Raw genomic sequence first — 12,911 nt, forward strand, 5'->3', positions numbered from 1 at the left:
GTGTGGACTGGGGCCCTTCCGCAGCCCCGAGCGCCCCTCCGCACCTAGCGGTCTGGGCCGCTGCCAGGGTCACCCCAGGACCGGCGGGGTTGGTGCAGCTTCTCTCCGGAGCAGCGTGGCGGCTGCGCTCAAACAGCCCATTACTCAGCTCTCTGGGGCAGAAGCGAGAGCCACTCACCCTCTAGGCCCGAGGGCACCCAGGGCGCAAAACCGACCGAGCTCCTGCCCTGGGCTGACCACCAAGAGGGAGACCCGAGGGTCTTCCAGGGCAGCATTGGGGAAGGTCTTTGCGGCTTCATGAACACTGAGATTCCAGTTTTTCCCTGTGAAGTCAAAAACCTAAAGTGTCCTTCATTTCATCTTCACTGACAACTGTGTGCTTAGGGACTGGACCTTCAGACGTGACCAAAATTTTGGTTCCTCTTGTTGAGCTAACACTGCAGCTGCAGCGCTGGGTTTATAAGGAAATGAAGTCGTTCTTTCCAGACGATGAAAAGTGCTAGGTGGTGTGATGGGTGGTGTGATGACAGGTGAAACCTGAGGGAAGTGGTTCCTTTACCAGATAGTCGCCTGGGTTGGAAAGGTGAGAGCTGAGCCCTTACTTAGAAGGGAAGCTGGCCTTGCAGACATCTGGGGAAAGAGCTTTAGGTGGAGGGAAATCGCCAGTGCAAAGGCCCTGAGGCAGGACTGAGCCAGTGTGAGCAGGAGGAACAGGTCAGAAGGCCTGACAGCAGAGTGGGTAGGTCTGTACTGTGCAGATAGTTTCAGGCCCTGATGACAAGTTTATATTATATTCCAAATGATGTGGGATACTAGAGAAGTGTTTTAAACCAGGATGGGACATTACCTGGTTTGTGTTTTAAAGAGCAGTCCTATGGAGCACCATAACAAACTAACTAGTGGAGGCATATACAGTTGTTATGTGCCATCGAGTTGCCTGCGACTCATAGCGACCCTATGTACAAGAGCCCTAAACTCTGCTCTGTCCTGTGCCAGTCGCACTGTCTCCGACACACCCATACCGATTACCCCAGTCAGCGAATCAATCCACCTCATAGAGGGCTGTCCCTCCACCCTCCCAAGCATGATGTCCTTCTCCAAGGACCGGTCTCTCCTCACAACATGTCCAAAGTATGTCAGACGAAGCCGCAGAATCCTTGCCTCCAAGGAGCCGCCTGGTTTAACCCTTTCCAGGATGAATCTGTTTTCCTAGCAGTCCATGGTACTCTTCTCCAGCACCAAAGCTCAAAGGCATCAATTCTCCTTCTATCCTCCTTAGTCACTGTCCAACTCTCTGAGGCATAACAAGTAATTGCAAAGACTATGGCCTGTATCAGGTGCACCTTAGTCCCCAGGGTGACACCATTGCTCTTCAGTACTTTGGAGAGGTTCCTAACAGCAGACTTTCCCATCGCAATACATCTTTTAATTTCCTGGATGCTGGTGCTGAGAGTGCTGCTGCATCATCATCGTCATCATTATTATCAGTATTTTTATCATCATCATCACTATTATTATAGGAGACTTAATGGTACTTGGCTGCACTGCTAAAAAGTCAGTGGTTTGAACCTACCATTGGCCTTGCAGGAGAAATATGAGCCAGTCTGTTTCTGTAAAGATTTACAATCTTGAAAGTTCAACGGAGAACTTCTATTAAGTAGAAATGGACCTGATCACAACATATTTATTTTGGGGTTTTGATTATTATTATAATCCCCATTTATAGATTGGGAGGCACAGAGACATTAAGTGATTTGTCCAAGGTGACTCAGCTTGCTATGTAGAGGCGAAGCCAGGCTAGAATGTAGTGCTTTCCCCCAGTCTGTGTTTCTAACCATTACACTGTCCAGCTTCTCACTCTGTGACCCAGGAACGGGGTCATGGCACAAGGCACAGTCAGTTCCAGCTCCGATTCCAGAACATATCCTTAACTGCATAGACACAGCGCCTGAGCCTGAGGGAAACTGAGTCACAGTGAGGAAAGACCTAGCCCTTTGCTTCTTTCTGTTCCTTCCTAGGTTAATTCGTCCCCATTCCCCCAAAAAGATGATCCAACAGAATCTGGAAATCATCAAACAATGTCATTAACATCACATGCAAGTAAAATCTTGCTGAAGATTGTTTTAAAACATCTAGAACAGCAATAGGGGACTGCCAGAAATTCAGTCTGGATTCAGAAGGGGCACAAGGAGTATCATTGCTAATGTCAGATCTTGGCTAAAGTAGAGAATACCAAAAAAGATGTTTACTTGTATTTTATTTATTATGCAAAGGCATTTGACTATGTGGTTCATAACAAATTATGGCTAAAATTGGATGGGAATCTCTGTACACTTAACTGCACCTATGTGAAACCTATATATATAGACCAAAAAGCAGTTGTCTGAATAGAACAAGGCATGGTTTAAATCAGGAAGTGTACATCAGGGTTGTATCCTTTCTCCACACCTATTCAATCTATATGCTGAGTAATTAATTTGAGAAGCCGGACTATATGAAGAAAAATATGGGCTCAAGATTTGGGGAAGACTCATCAACAACCTGTGTGATGCAGATGACACAATCTTGCTTGTGGAAAGTGAGGACTTGAAATACTTGCTGCGGAAGATCAAAGACTACAGCCTCCAATATGAGTTACATTCAACATCCAAAAGACAAAAATTCAGTATCGTGATAAATGGAAAAGAGATTGAAGTTGTCGATATTATAATTTTACTTGGATCCACAAACAATACTCGTGGTAGCAGCAGTTAAGAAATCAAAAGACTTGTTGCATTCAGTAATCCGCTGTCAGGGACTTCTCCAAAGTGTTAAAGAGTAAGGATGCCAGTTTAAAGACTAAGGTATGCCTGACCCAAGCTATGGCCTTTTCAGTTACTTTCTATTCATGTGAAATTTGACAGTGAATAAGGATGACAGAAAAAGAATTGATGCCTTTGAATTGTGGTGTTGGAGAAGAGTATGGAATAGTCTGTCTTGAAGGAAGTATAGTCCAAGTGCTTTTTTTAAAAAAAAATAATTTTAATGTAAGTTTACAGACACTTAGGGTTTCCATTCATTCATTGTTGCACTTTTCTCCCTGCCCACCCTTCTCCCCCAATTTGCTCTTCTCATTGAAAAGTAAAAGAAAAACTCTTTTATTGTTATACAATCCCTCCCCCTCAAGTCCACGCCACTGTGCAGTCTTCATTCTGAACTCCTGTCATGACAATAATACCCAATCATATATCCCTTTTAAACAGTTCTCTCCCTCATCTGTTTCAACGCAGTAGACATTATTTATCCTGTCTTTCTCAGTCTTCCCTCAACCCCAATGTCAGTTTCATTTTACAACAGTGGCCCTGTGCAGTATTTGTCCAAGTGCTTCTTAGAGGCAAGGATGGTGAGATTTTATCTCACTTACCCTGGGCATATTGTTTAGAGGAACCAGTCTCTGGGGAGAGAAATCATGCTGGGAAAAGTAGAGGGTCACCAAAAGGGGCGAAGACCCTCATAGGCAAACAGTCACTACCACCTTGAGCTTGAACTTGAGGAAGATTATACGGATGGCACCTAGAACGAGGCTAGATCTATTGTTCATAGGGTTGCTATGAGAAGTAGTCGACTCGATGATACCTGACAACCACAGGTTAATTCAACAGCTATTTACTGTATATAGGCTGGGCAGAGCTGGGACTGGCTGGTGATAGAGCTGGAGGTGCAAATGAACTTCCACTCAGTCCCTACCCTGCTCAGAGTTCCCAAGCTGGCCAGTTCCAAACAGCATCCACAGATCAGCCACTAGAGATAGACTTCAGGGTCAAAAAAAGAGTGGGGTCAAAAAAAGAGTGGGTTCAAGTCTCAGTTCTGATTCCCTGCACATTGTGACCTGGGGCTGTTTGGTCAGGAATCTGTTTCTCATGTCTCTGAGCCCTATTTTCTTCCAGAGTCAACTTTACTCTCATGCCAGCCCTTCCCTCCTAGGTGAAGGTGGCCTGCAGTCATTCCAGGCAGGTAAACACCAGGCTTAACACTCCCTCTGAGCAAACACCTCTGCTCCAGCTACACGGATGGGCAGGGCGTGGGAACGTGCTGTTGTTCAGCTCTCTGAGTCGTGGACATCACACTGGGGCTGGATGATGGTGAAGGAGGTGGCACAGCCTTCTCTATCCAAAGCTCAGAGAACTGAGCACTTGGTCTGGGGCAGGGAATAGATGCCAAAATAACATGTCTGCTACTAGAGGCTCCTAGCAAAGGTTGATGTGAGAGCTGGGGCTGAGAAGGTGGGTGAGCGATTGTCAGACCAGAAGCCACAAGAGCAGACCAGACAGAAGCACAGACACGTCTGGTACGTGCTGGGAACAACAGGGTGTACAGGGTGTGTGAGGTGAGGAGAGCAGATTGAGGCACAGGGAAGTGGCCAAAGAGTCGGGCTATCGTCTGCAATGAACAGATATAACCTGCTGGATTAACCGGATGGATTTAGTCATGTAAGTGATGGGAGCCATGGAGAGTTCAAAGGCGACAATGTTGCCCAGTCTTTCTAATGCCCTTGGCTCTTTTGGGGCTCCATTTTGTAGCTTCTCAAGACAGCTTCATCTTCTCAAGCTTCGTGCTTTCCCTTCCACCTCAGCCCCCCGCACCTCTAGCTTCTCTCACACCCCACCTCTCTCTTATTGCCCTTTTCCGCTTGAGACTCTTAGGCAGCCAACCTCTTAAGTACACAGGTTTGGGAGGCAGGTCAGCGTTTAGAACCTAATCCTGTTACTTCATAACTGTGTGACGGCTCTGAGCCTTGGTTTCCCCATCTGTAAAATGGGAACACTACCAACAAGCATTAATCAGAATACCAAACCCATTTCCACCAAGTCCGTTCTGACTCACAGCCACCCTACAGGACAGAATAGAACTGAACTTCCCAATATTCAACCCATGGTGCCACCAGGAATCCTTGTTAGCATTAAAACAAAACAAAAAAAAAAACAAAAAAAACTCCTCAGTCATTGAGTTGTGACTGACTCATGAGATTTTCAGAGGCTGTAAATCACACAGGAAGAGACTACTCATCTTTCTCCCTCAGCAGCGAGTGGGGTCAAACCACCTCCTTTTGGGTTGGCAGTGCAACTCTCAATAGACCCCAGAGTTCCTTGTTAGCATTAAAAGCTGAGGCTTAATTACCCAGCCAGTGTTCCCATGGGGGCCTGGGGTGGGGGTGGGGGCCAGCTATGAGGAGGAAATGAGAAAAGGCACATAAAGTTCTTGTGTGGAAACAGTGCTCCATAATTGATTTCTGTTTTTATTAGTACCTTATTCCCCTTTCCTTGTTGCAATTCTCTTCTTACACCATGACCCCTATCTGCTCTGGTGATTCTGCCAGTGAAAACTGTCAGCAGTCAACTTGGCCTCTGAGCCCCTTTAGCTAGTGACCTGTCCAGCCAACAGGAGCCCAGAAATGGCAAACAAATTCCGTGTTTTCACCTTGACCGCCTTCTCTGATCTGGGGAGGCTTCCTTTCTGAGAGTAAACTGCAGGAGAGAAGGCAAAGGGAAGACAGAGCAGAGTCCGAGGGTCAAAGGCAGGAAGGAATGTGGATAGAAATTTTGGGAAGGGAAGAGTATTGACCAGAACCAGACGGGGATGTCCCTCTCTCTGTCTGTGTCTCCTGTGTGAGAGTCACCTAACCTTAGAGTTGAGGAGAAACAAATAAGCAAGAACAGATCAAAATTTGATTTTGCTACAATTTTAGAATGGTGAAGAGCAGAGATTGTGGCACCAGCTTCCTGCTGTATGAAGTTTCCCAGACCTGGTTTCTGTGGAAGCCGACAGTCTCACCTTTGTCAAGCAGCGTGGCTGGTGGGTTCCAGCGTAGCTGGTTCAGTTAGCTGCCAACCACTTAACCACTGTGCCACCAAGGCTCCTTAGTCATTCCTAAATAATGCCAAAGTCTATCTCACAGGGCTGTAGAGCTGTAGAGTGAAGATTAAACCATTGTTATCAGAGCTCACCCTGGTCCAGAGAAAACATTCCTTGCTCTAAAGTATTATGAATATTCCTGACACATCACAGTGGAGGTGGGCCAGCAAGATAGATGCTACTGGATTGCTTTAGGTATAGTCAGAAATACCTAATTTTGAGCTTTCAAATTAAAAATAGCTGGCTTAATGGCAAGAAGCTGCGCTGCAATCCCTAAGGCACACGGTTTGAGGCCACCAGCTGCTCTGCGGGAGAAGGATGGGCAATCTCTTCCTGTGCGATTAACTGTCTCTGAAAACCTGCTGGAGGGTCAGCTATGGGTTGGTTCTGACTGTATGGTACACAACAACAACAGCAACTGATGGCATAGCCGTTAAGGTGGTGTGCTGTTAACTCAACGGCAGTACCTCCACCAGTTCAAATCCACCAGTTACTCCTTGGGAGAAAGATGGCAGTCTTGTCTCCCGCTCTTTCTAGCCTCTGAAAACCCACTGGAGTGTCAGCCCCGAGTCAGTGCTGACTTAAGGGCATTGAGCTAAGTTCTTGGGTTACATATATAAGGGACATAGTGAGTTATGTGTCTCATTGCGAACCAAGGTCAGCATTTGAATCTACCGTTGGCTCCAAGGGAGAAAGAGAGTCTCCTACGAAGGTTTCCAGCCTCAGGATCACAATGCAGGTCACTGAGGGTCAGAATCAACTCAACGACAGTGGATTCGGTTGACGTTCACTGCCCAATACGGCAGCTCCTGGACACACGTGGTTATTTAAAACCCCCACTCAGACCCACTAAAATTGAGTGAAAGAAAACATTCAGCCCTTCAGTCACATTTGCCACATTTCAAGTACTTAATATTCACAGGTGGCTAGTGACTGCGGTACTGGTCAGAGCCAAGACAGTAATATCTGTCCTAGCAGAGACAGTGCTGCCCTGGAAGGGAAAAAACGGACTGTCCAGTGCTCAGATCAGTAGCAGGGGAGAAAATGGAACAAATGGAAATCTTACTTGAAGCAGCAAAAGCAGGAGATGGGGAGAACAATTCTCTCTCTCTCTCTCTCTCTCTCTCCCTCTTTCTCTCCCTCCCTCCCTCCCCACTTCTCCCCACTTGGTCTCTCTCTCACTCTCCCTCTCACATTGCTGTCAAATTGGAACAGACTCAGAGCTGACCCTCCTTTGGATTTCTGAGACTGCAAATTACATGGGAGGAGACTGCCCACCTTTCTCAACAGGACGCCTGGTGGATCCCAACTTGTGGATTCTCAGAGCTACTCCCTAAGGGCTACACCAAGAACTCTAGACACAAAATTAAATGTGGAAGTGAGTTCAAGCTTCTTATATCAGTCACTGAGATAAATGTCAATGAGTTAAGCTCATGAGGCCTTTGAAAGAGAGAGGTTTACAGAATGGAAACGCATCCAGTTCCTTTGCAAGAGACTCACGTAATAAATTATTCCAGCCCAACCTGCAGGGTTAAGCTGGTTTGAAAATGCAGAGACTCCTAGGAATGGGAACTCAAGGCACACTTGAATGGAGAGACCTGTGGGTGAGGGCTGGTGGCATAGTGGGTTAAGTGTTAGGCTTGCTAACGGAAAGGTTGGTAGTTCAAACTCACCAGCTGCCTCTCAGGAGAAACACAAGGTTGTCTCCTTCCTGTAAGACTTAGAGACTTGGAAACTTGATAGGCAGGTGCAACGAATGACAATCAGCTCCATGGTAGTGGCTTGTATGAGTTTTGGGGGGCTGGTGAGTGGGGAGAGGAAGATGATGAGAAGGAAATCATGCTCTGTCAGATGTGCCTTAGAATTTGTAATAACAGCAGTTCTCCTCACCTCAACAAACGCTTGGAAAATGCCTTGTGCTTTCTGTCCCTCTCTCTGTGCTTATGACCCTGTTATAATTCCCAGGGTTGCTTATTTGTGTTTCTCCCTTTGTTCTCCAAGCACACTTGCTCCAGCTTTATCTAGTTTATTATTCGTGTCAAAGAACCAACTTGAATTTTCGAGATCAACTATCCCAGCTTTCTTTTTTTCCATTTCATTAACTTCCGCTTTTATATTCATTAATTCCACTTACTTGTAATTTTCTTAGCTTCTTCAGCTGAAGGCTTAATTAATCTCTTCTCAGGCTTTCTTGGTTTCTGATAAAATGCTGTAATTTTCACCCAAGCACCTCTTTGCCCACCTCTCATAATCTTTGCTCTCTGGAGCAGTTATTTTCAGTCACTTCCTGATAGTTGGTTATTTCCTGCCTATACTAAGTAGTGTAAATGCTTGTTTCAAATTTCTAAATGTTTAGTTTGGTTATGTTGGGGGTTGTTGCTGGTTTTATTGTTTTTTGTTTTACTTCTCTGAATGAAAACTCTACGGTTATAAGGAAAAAAGCTTGTATAAAATGCTAGTAACAATAGGTCAGCCTTACTCTCTGGCACTTTTTCTACCTTCAATCTATAGAGGCTCTTCCTCAGAGAGGAACATCATGTTTGGAAAGGTGAAGGGTTGGAGAAAGAGAGGAAGACCCTCAACCAAATGGATTGACATAGTGACCGCACAGTGAATGGGCATGTCAGAGATTGTGAGGATGGCACAGCATGGGACAGGGTTCAGAGATTTTGTTCTTAGAGCTGTTCTCTACTTGATCGCGCCTAACAACAACAGTTAGAAAGAGTCAATGAGGTAAGCATCATCTTCCGATGCTATTGCTAGGTGTTGCAAAGATGAGTTCTGAAGAAAAGGAGGGAACCCCACTACACTTAGATTTTCTTACTTCTGGAATTGGGCAGAAAGACAACAGTCATTCTCTTGGGTACCCATAACCTTTCTCTAGTAGACTCTCTTCTTCTTCTTTTTTTTTTTTGTGGGTTCTCAGAGGCAATTTAATCACATGGGAAATTGCCAGTTCTTTTCATGTACATAAATTTCATTTTGGGACCTGCTTCAGCACCAACCAGGATGCCTGCTTCTGAAAGTCCTCTCTTCAAGAGATCTCTTTTGGTGTTTTTGTTTTGTTTTTTTAAAAGGGGTTGGAGTACTGGAGAAATGAGCCCTGGTGGCGTACTGCATAAAGTATGAAGTAGGCTGTTTGAATCCAGCCTCAAGGCTAGGGAAACCTCAAAAGCCCGAAGGGTGGTTTAAGAGAAACATGGGAAAAAGAAATTAGGTTTGCAAGAAGCCAGGCCCTAGAGGTTACACATGTGGCCTTGTCTGGAGGTTACACATGTGGCCTCGCCTGAGCCGAACAGCACTCCATGCCTCCTCTGTGCTGCTGTCCATGTGCTGGCCTCTACTGGACTCTTCCAAGAGCCCAGGGAAAAGGGGTTTATTAACCCCATGAACAAACTTGAACTCAGGGCAGGGCAATGGTTTGCCCAAAGTCACACAGACTAAATGGTGGTGCTGAGAATGGACCTTAGGTCTTTATACTTTAAGGCCTTCTGAGCACAGTGGCAGTAAGTGTTGGACTGAAACATAAAGGTTGGCGGTTCAAATCCAGCAGCTGCTCCATGGAGCAGAAGTCAGCTCCAGTAAAGACTGACAGCCTTGGTAACTTATTGGGCAGTTCCACTCTGTTCAACAGGGTTGGTTTGAGTCAGAGTTGACTCAACCGCAGCCGAGGGGGATCAGCAGATGGGGACACAGTCAACAACTGTATATAGAACAATTTAAAGAGTCACATATATTTACCAGACACTTTCATACCCATTACTCATTTTCATCCTCATATAGGTTCCGATCTTGTTCGTAGGCTTCTATGAGGCATAGTCAACTCAACAGCGTCTTGCAACATCGGTTGAAAGCAGAGTATTATTATTCCCATACATACTACCAATGAGTGAGCCCTGGGGCGGAGTCTCAGGAAAGTTGTCCTCCTAACCCAAAGACTGGCAGTTCAAATCCCTCAAGTCCACCAGTGGCTCCAAGAGTGAAAGGCAGGCAGTCTCCTTCTGCGGGATTTACAACGTCAGAAACCCACAGGAGGGTCGTCTGCGTGTGATTCGGCTTCCAGCTTGACAGCAGTGCGCGAGCCAGTGAATGAGGGCCGAGGAAACGAAGCAGGAGGCGGAGTGAGGCGAGCTGTGCACAAACACGACAGGGAAATGGAGGACTATCTTTAATAAATAAACTGCGAGGAGGAAAAAGAAGTAAATGGGAAAAAGAAAAAAATTACCAAAACAAAATAAACGATTCCGCCTGGAACTTCCCTCCTCCCTTCAGCTTGAGTTTGTTCGTGCATAAAATGAGAATCACGTCACACCGACTGTTGTGGCTTTGGGAGAATTCTACAGCATGATGTTTATTTTCGGGCTCATTTATTTGTATTTTTCATTTTTCATCTATAGCCAATGGTCCGTGTGAATATAAATTAGTTGAAGACTCAGAGGCCCCAGGTCAAGATGGCACAGACGCCAGCACCCTTGTGCAATCTAGGATTTCTAAAAAAGGAGGGCACTCAGTCACGGCTGGGTGGGGGGACGCCTTCAGCCTCCCAGGGACCCCTCCTTCTGCTCCTAATGCACCCTCGGAGTCTAACCACCGCTTCTTACAGGAGAAAATGCTTTGAAGGTTGCCTTACCTACTGATTTTTTAAAAATATTTTTTATGATTTTTTTTGTGTTGTCAAATCAGATCTGACTTGTACAGGAGGAGATTGTCCCTCCTTCTCCAGCAGAGCATCTGGTGGATTCGAACCGGGCACGTCTGGGATTGCAGTGCAGCTTCTTGCCACTAGGCCACCAGAGCTCAGCCCTACTGGTTATTTTTAAAACAAGTTTGTTTGTTTGTTTGTTTGTCATTACCTCACAAGCCTTTGAGAGGCTCCTGGTGTTGTTAGGAGCCACCAAACCAGAAGTGACACCCAGCTGAGCCTCCAGTGAGGTTTCAGAGGCAGGAAATCACACGGGCGGAGATTGCCCATCTTTCCCTCGTGGAGCAGCTGGTGGCTTAGAAGCCAGTTTCTTCAGCTCCTGACTACTTGGGTGCCTCCCTTTCAGAAGACCCTACTCTACTACGATTTCCTCATTTTGCAGACAGGCAAAAAGGGAGAGTTAATACTTCATGATCTACCGTTGTGTCGCAAAACATCCCAAACTCCGTGGCCTCCAAGTTTCATCATCTCGAAGAGTTCTTTGTGCTAGAAGGAGTTTTCTTACGGTAGCTGCTCTTCTCAGTGTGCCAGAGAAAGCGCATCCTGGTGTGGTAGCCCTGTTTGGTGGAAATGGTTAAGCATTTGATTACTGGCCAAAAGGTTGGCAGTTCAAATCTATCCAGAGGTGCCTGGGAAGGCAGGCCTGTTGATCTGCCTTCAGAAGGCTACACAGCCTTGGAAACCCTGCTAAGCAGTTTTACTCTGTGCACATTGGGTCACATAAGTCAGCGCTGACCCGTCGGTAACCAGGCAACAATTACCCAGATGGAAGCTGTGTTGTAACTTTACACAAGACATGCTCTCTCCAGTTTGCCACAGTCCCTACCATTCCGCGTTGTCTTTCACTCGGACTATTTCATTCATATGCTAGCTGGCAGCTCCGTGCTACACACACCTTTTTTTTTTTAGTCAAAGTCACTGCCTTTCTCATCTGGAACCTTCTACTTATCTCCTAATGTGAGCTCCCTCTTCTCATCATCTTTATTAATGAAAAATTGGGGTTGACTACTAGCAACACAGACTAGAGGTAGCATAGGACAACTAGGAAGCTGCTGCTTCTCCCGCTCCTCCATTCTGGTGGCTTTAATGATAAGGAGTTGTGTTGTTAACCTGAAGGCGTGAGGTTCAAATCCACCAGCTGCTCCACGGGAGAAAGATGGGTGGTTTCCTCCGGTGCAATTTACTGCCTTTGAAACCCTGTTGGAGGGTCAGCTATGAGCTGGCCTGACTCTACGGTGCACAACAGCAGCAGCATTACATTTATAAAACCTTGTCTATTAATAATTCAAAAGTGATCTGACAGTCCACTGTCATCATGCACCCAGGTGCCGTCTGTATTCCTGCTCTGCTGTGTCAGTGTGTAACTTGCATCTTTGTGGTTACATCCTTGATGGCCTAAGAAGGCTGCTGTGTTCTAGCCATCGCATCTGCATTCCACAGGGTATGAAGAGAAAGAACAAAAGGACACTAGCAAGCTGTCTGCCCTCCTCCCCTTAAAAAACTTTTTAAGTCGTACCAAACAACTACTTAAGTTTTGTTAGCCACCTATAGCTGTCGGATAGGTTGAACAATATAGTCTTTTAACTGGACGTAAATTTGATAGAAGAAGAGGTGAGAAGATATTGCATGAGTCACACCACCTAACTAAGCATCTTACTATAGAAACCAGAGTGAGTCTTTAAAATTAAAACTGTATCACCTCACTCTTTAGCTTAACTCTTGAAAGACTTCGATCCACTAAGAATGACATACAGCATTTTCCTCAGGGCTTACAAAGCCCCACATGATCTGGTCCCTGCTTTATTCTAATCTCCTTCACTTTCACTGTCATCCTCACGCGCAGGGCTCCAGCCACCCTGGTTCCTTCCTTGCTCGAGAACACTCTGGTTAAGAGTCTTTGTTCTCTAGCCACATCGGCTTTGCCTCTTTACTTGCGGTACAACCCCTCTGTGCTCTGGAGGGTTGACAGCTGTAATATATCACATGCTTGTTGTAAGAATGAAATTCTTGTGAAGCTCCTAAAACGAGACCTGGCACCATCTGTTAATATTAGTTGTTGTTCAAACCATGAACTGTTCTGTCTTGGAAACTTCGCACTTACTGTTGCCTCTGTCTAGAATGTTCTCTACCCAGATATTCACATGGCTTTCATTCTTATGTCATTCAGATTGCTGTTCAAATGTCCCTTTGTCAGAGAACCCTTAGCTGACTACTGTATTTAAAATGATACTACTTCTCTGTTACTCTCAATTTCTTTTTCCCTAACATATTTTTCATGATAAATTATCACCATTTGAAAGTCTCGTATGTTGTTGTT

General features: G+C 45.7%; 1 protein-coding gene across 1 annotated transcript in view; it reads left to right on the plus strand.

The window, feature by feature from the left end:
- SLC2A10 (solute carrier family 2 (facilitated glucose transporter), member 10) overlaps positions 1 to 12,911 on the plus strand; it is a 29,174-nt gene that overhangs the window by 9,675 nt on the left and 6,588 nt on the right. The window lies entirely within an intron of this gene.

Source organism: Elephantulus edwardii, unplaced genomic scaffold (assembly GCF_000299155.1).
Source record: "Elephantulus edwardii isolate Elephantulus edwardi_28Jun2011 unplaced genomic scaffold, EleEdw1.0 scaffold00015, whole genome shotgun sequence".
NCBI classification, from domain to species: Eukaryota; Metazoa; Chordata; class Mammalia; order Macroscelidea; family Macroscelididae; genus Elephantulus; species Elephantulus edwardii.